Below are 6,764 nucleotides of genomic sequence, written 5' to 3'. Positions count from 1 at the left end.
ATTTTTCAAAGAGTTTTAGGCAAGGCAGTGGTGTAAAAATCAAAACACAGTGTGAAAATAGTAACAAAATGAAAGAATACGAAATCAACAGCAACAAAAGGCCCAGGCCCAAGGTCATGCATGGATCTGGATCATCCATCAGCTATACAGCCATTGGATTGATCCAGGTCCAATTTTGACCAAGATCCAAAGGCTGAAAACGCACAAGACATAGTGAAGCAAATCTAGCACGCATCAGGACCATACAGCTCATAACAGGACAGATCTAACGGTCTAAATGTGAGGGAACACAGGATGAACACAACACGCGCGCGCGTGTGATTGGATAAGGAGTATATAAGCAAAATCAAAGGGAAATTCCCATAACTCTCACTCCTTTCTCTCTCTACAAAAGACTTAGAGGGAGAGAGTCTGCAAAACTCTCTCTTCTCTGACCAAACACCGGTCATCTTCCTCACTTCTCCGACGCGGTGGCCGGCGGTGGCGCCGCCGCGTCGGAACCCTAACGGAAACCTAATCATGCTTTCTTGACGTTCTTGACCTCCTCTTTCTGATTCTAACACTTGCTTTGGCAGAGGACCTACGAATCAACGTAGATCGGAGAAAGAGACTTAACGCCACGTTCTTGTTTTCAAATCCTTTTAAACGGCGTTTTGGAGAAAGATCCTCTATCTACGTTGATTTGTTGAAAAAAAACGGCATAGACATGAAGTAATCTAACATGATTTGCAGGGGAAAAATGAAGAAAGTACCTGGACGGAAGAGATGATGAATTTCTTCGAGTGTTCTTCTTCTTTTGACTTCTGTGAACTTGTCTGATTCTTGATCTGCTTTGTTGATACTTCGATTTTGATTTGAAACCCTAGGGTTTCAAGTTTTGCTGCGATTCTTGCCCTGATTTCTTCGATCTTCTTCTCCTCTAATTCGATTTCGAATTCAATCCGTTTTTCTTCTCTTCTCTCAAACTCTTTCTTGTGATCGCTTTCTGGTTTGAATTGCAGGAAGGAGGGGGATTCGATGATGAAGATTCCTTATGGAATCTGAGAATCTCTGGAATTCGAATTAGTTTTTTGCGAATTTGTTGCTGGATTTGATCGAATTATGATGAAACTGCCATGAATTTGAAGGATTGATGTTGATTCTGGATTCAAGCAATTCGGTTAGGGTTTGGAGGTGGATGAATGTTCATGGTGTTCGTGTGATTTTCTGAATTTCTTGGGGTTTTGATCGAAAATTCTTGGGAGAGAGGAAGTGAAATGAGTTTGTTGAGTTGGCAGAAAATGAATGGTATCCTTGACCTTTGACCAGTGAGTTGGCTTTTATAGCTGACTGTGTAACTGCCTGGACCAATTGGGCGCTGCCATGTGGACATGGACTGTAACTGACTGGACCCATGCAGAATTGACACGTGGACTGAACTTGTGATTAATTGGACCAATGAAAAATTGACACATGGCACTAAACTAATGATTTGGACAAAAAATGGACTAAAAATGCAAATTTAGAAATTTAGGACTAAAAAATAAAATGAAATAAAATTGGTAATTTGGAAAATAACGTAAAGTGAAACGTCTAAAATTTGACAAAACGGACTAAAACGAACAAATGGCCTAAATGAGGTACTTTAAAGTACCTCTCTGCCGAAATTTCGTGTGAAATGACCAAAATGCCCCTGGGGCTTAAGACGACTAAAAAAGACTCAGATGCAGTTGAAAAATGGTTTTTTTTTTAACAGAAATTGAATCAAAGACTCATACAAGCAAAATTAAAAGACTCAGAGACAATTTTTTAGGATTTAAACAGTGACCTGACACTTGAAATGACCAAAATGCCCCTAGGGGCAAAAACTGACTCAAAATGACTTCAAATGCAAATTTTGGAATGGATTTTGACATAGAATGAAACAAAGACCTATTCACACTACTTGAAAGGACTTCAAACAAATTTTGAAAGACTGAGAGACACTTGACATAGGAAATGACTAAAATGCCCTTGCATGTGAATTTTGCAAATAACATTGGAATAAAATGCAAAGAAAGAGGCAATTGATCAGAGATAGTTCAAATAACTTGAAATGCAAGAAAAGAAAGATTGATTAGTATTTTTAGGTCCAAAATTAGGGTATAACAATAGGCATTAAACTATGGATTTTCTTTCCAAAAAAAATCTTGAAATGAAGGGATTTTTCTTTCCAAAAAAATTCTTGAAATGGAGGTACATCAATTGTAGAAATTTGCTCTTGATTTCTCTCAACCTTGGAAAGGGTTTCATCCACATGTTCGTAAATAGTTCAATAGGAAGATCACTATGACTATAGCATTTGGTAAATTTATCAAAGATGAAAATGATTTATTTGATGTTATGAATGGTCGGTTATGGAGGGACCGTTTTGTCTTTGTGGGTTGGTACAGTCTATTGCTCTTTCCTTGCGCCTAGTTTACTATGGGGGGTTGGTTCACAAGTACTCCTACTAATAGTTTAGCAAACTCTTTTATGTTATTATGGGGTCCGAAGCACATGGAGATTTTACCCGTTGGTGTCAATTCGGTGGTCTGTGGACTTTTGTTGCTCTCAATGTGCTTTCGGATTAATACGTTTTATGTTATGTCAATTAGAACTTGTTCGATCTGTTCAATTGCACCCTTATAATGCAATCGCATTCTCCGGTCCAATTGCTAGTTTTGTTTATGTATTCTTGATTTATCCACTAGGCCAGTCTGGTGTAGCAGCTATATTTCGATTCATTCTCTTTTTCCATAATACAAATGAAAAAACATCCTGATGGGATATGATATTAATTTCAAAGAAAAAAATTAGGGATATGGCGAAATTGGTAAACGCTACAGACTTAATTGGATTTATAGCCTTGGTATGAAAACTTACCAAGTGAAAACCAACACCATAAAAAAGGTTTTATTAGTACAAGTTTTGAACTCTTTTTACCACTTTCAAATTTTGAGAAAGCACAAGCACAAGGAATCAAATAATTTTTTTGCAAACACCATCCAACAATCTCTTGCAATCAAGATGGTCCTTTAATCAAGGTTACCTAAACCTCTTCCACTCCAAGAGATTGGCTTATTTTAGATGTTTGAGATAGATAGAACAACTTTGGAATGGGTATTATAGTCCTCAAGCTTCGAAAACTATTTTTTAGCCTTCTTTAAATTCCTTTTTTGCGATTTAGCGAGCTTAAGTTGACACTCATATTTTGGTGCCGATTATGGAGCCTTATTTATATCATCATCAACCTTACCTGCAAAAAAATGACTAATAAATTTAAATCTTTGACCACCGTAGAGGATAAATGGGGTATGGCATCAGTTCGTGTTGTAACAATGTTTTAAAAAATAGTTAAAATAAGTTTTTTGGTCATTGAAGAAATTTTTAGGATGAGTCGTCTATCAAGTCGTTCTCTTTAAGATTATTTGTGGTACTACTCAATATTGTGTCAACAGATTATCAACCACGAACTCCCTAAGATAAGACAACCAAGTCAAAACTGTATTTAATTTCTATTGCAATGTAAAATTTGTTTTGGAAATACACCATCTATATGGTATAAGACCATTCTAACTTTCGAAGGTACCACCAATGGTACAATTCCGAAGGAACTTTTTGAAGGAACATAAAGAAAGAGGGAAAGGTTGGCTTGGAATTACGAATCATTAAAAAATAATACACCACATAGCCCAAGTCTGATTGGACAGTGGCGACATGCATGTAGTGGTCATGTTGAGTATGTTGAGTACATCATCACGCATTTACAAAATTGTGTATTCTAACTGGCACATCCTTGGGAGTCTTACCTCCAATACATAAACATTAGTGAGGTGTGTAAACTATCCAATGTGTGAGATATTAGAATTAGATTTTTTTTCAATTCACACAAAAAAAATTTAGTGTTCCAACTCTTCGAGACATGGTTGGTGAATCATAAACTTGTTTACTTTCATAATCTTATGTGCTGACATGATTAATGGTATGTAAGCGAAGTGACAAAATTCTTTATAATTCACGCACACAACTGCGAGTTCTCATATTCAAACGTAGAGAAAAATATTTAGTCTACCAGTATCGACATTGTTAGTTGAGTTGTGTCTTTTGGATTTCATGTTTTTAAACTTAAAAGGCTAAATTTGTTAGGTAAAAATGACTAACTTGATGTAAAGGATATAAATGACATTTTGAAACTTTAAATTAAATTAAATAACTCTTGTTGTGGTTTTGTCTAAAAAAGGTTGGGAAGATCCCAACTTGGTACATCAATAAAAAAAGGCGATTTTCTAACTTTTTTTTTAGTTTCATTTCAGTGTTAAACTGAAAACTTGAGCATGTTGTTTAGTCAGCATCATTTTATGGGAAAAGTGTATTTTGCAGCCAATGAATATGTGGAAAGGCAATATGTATAAGTGTCCTTTCATTTCATCAAATTGACCCTAAATGATCCTCAAAGATGGCCCCCCTTGCTTGTAGCCGCCTTTAAAGTGGCCTTGTTTCACATTTCGCTGTATCCACGTATATAAGAGACATGATTTTCTAAAGTTTGATCTATATTAATCTTTTTAGTTTGATTGGTTTAAGAGAAATAACATGCAGTAAATGAAGGAGCAAAGAGACAAACATTAGGATCTTTTCTTCTCATGTTGAGAAAAAGATTAAAATAATAATGTGAGATCTTCTTGTTGGGGAGCTCCGGGAGTGGCAATAGGTCAAACGTCCAGGACTAATAAAAGACTTAGACGACACATCTTTACCAAAAACCTTAAGGCATCAGGTACATGAGTCTCCTCTCTTATATATTCAATGTTTCCTTCATTCCTAGTCGATGTGGGGCACAATCACTCACACTTGAAATCTAATAATCACACCCTCAAGTGTGAGTCACCCACATGACTAGCCTGATCCACACTAGGATCCCGCTCCCACTCCCCTACCGAGCCTAATCAGGGCTCTAATACCAAATGTTAGGGAGTCCAGGGAGCTCTGGGAGCATCAATGGGCTACACGTTCAGGACCAATAAGAGACTTAGACGCGACATCTCCATCCAAAACTTTAAAGCATCAGGTATATGGGTCCCCTCTCTTATGTATACAATGTTTCCTCCATTCCTAGTCGACGTGGGACACAAGCACTCACACTTGAAACCCAACACTTCTCTCCTGAATCACACACTTTGAGTGTTTGAGCAGTTATTGGTTTTGTAGGTTTCTTCCCTAGCGTCGAAGAATAGGTTTTGCCACACCGGGGTTCTTCCTCCGCCATACTTAATCATCATCAGCATGAACATCGAGATGTGTGCGCCCCAAAGGTCATTTCGCCTGCAACATTGGTCTGCTAATGCTCGAAGGGAACAACCCCCACGATGCTTATCTTAAAAATATTCAATTCAAGTTCTAATCCTGGTTCCGACTACCGAATGATGCCAAGTGCTTTAGTCATCTCCTATGAATCTCATATGATAGTCCCATCAAAATACTAAGCATTTATAAGTAGAAGCTAGCAATTGTCTCTGGTCTAATAAATGAGAGGGTGTAACACAAAATCAAGAAGGAGCGGCCCCCCATCAAGTCACGTTGTTGGACTCCAATAATTGACATAATATCTCCATCCCCAAGCTATAATCTCGTTGTCTAACCATAAAGAAACTCAACCAACAAAGAAATAAATGAGCATCTCACACTCACTTTGAACAATAGTAATGACCTATCTACCAAGTTGAAAGCATTCTAAAAATCTAATGTGAGCATACGAAAAGAACCATCCTTATGTCTCTAGCTCAATATCCTGCTCGCATTATGCCAAATGGCATCTGCACCACTATATACCCTGATACCCTGACACCAAACTGAAAGTCATGAAGATATTTTGCCACGTCCTTATCAAATGATTTCAAAGAAATCTTGGATATCAAACGCCTCCAAAAAGTACCTACTACAATATGGTGTATCCTACCATCATGCTTTATTAAATGTGTCAAGGTTATAGAAACTACAAAGTCTCCCAGACTCATTCGGCATCTTCCTTCTAACCATAAGTTAACAACTGACGTGATAACACATAATAGATCTCTTATCATAGCAGAACCTTCATAACATAGTTAGTCTAATATGTGTTGGGCTCACAAACCATCTCCAACCCATCCTTTAGAGAATAATTTAATGCATAATAATGTCAACTTCATCCATAAGGGGAGTTTCAAAAAATATGACAATTGACACAAAGAGAGGTGGTTTGTATAGGTGCTTAGCCCCTAAAACCTTCATGATATCTTCACCATAGAGGATTACTCCGGATTAGTCTATCACATTCACAACCAATGTGAAATGTTCATCTGAAACCTTACAAACAAATTGTGTGATGTTAGCGACCATCTTTTTGTCTTCCTCCTCGATATATTCTCCTCCATAATCGAGAATCTCTTGTCCAGAGGTTCCTAACATGTTATTAACTAGCTTGGCAAGTTTGTCTCATTCTCTCCCATGTAGCCAAGAAACTCAAAATGTGATGTTGTTCAAAGGACTTTCGATTCTCAGACATGTGATCCCACCTAGTCTAAGGCTTGAACACCTATAACGTGCAACGAGAAGGAAAAATAACAACTAAACGGAAGAACCTACAAACCCCGGCTCAACCATCAGAATTATAATAACTCGTGATATGAATGCTCATACACCTCCAGCACATCTCTTGCTCAACCACCCTCAAAGTCTCCTCCAACGCTAGGGAAATGCTAACAAGTGTCCCAATGACACTTGTTAAG

The sequence above is a fragment of the Medicago sativa genome, chromosome 6 (assembly GCF_051527215.1).
Source record: "Medicago sativa cultivar Bolivia chromosome 6, Bolivia_mono, whole genome shotgun sequence".
Taxonomy (NCBI): domain Eukaryota; kingdom Viridiplantae; phylum Streptophyta; class Magnoliopsida; order Fabales; family Fabaceae; genus Medicago; species Medicago sativa.
This window is presented reverse-complemented; position numbering follows the sequence as displayed.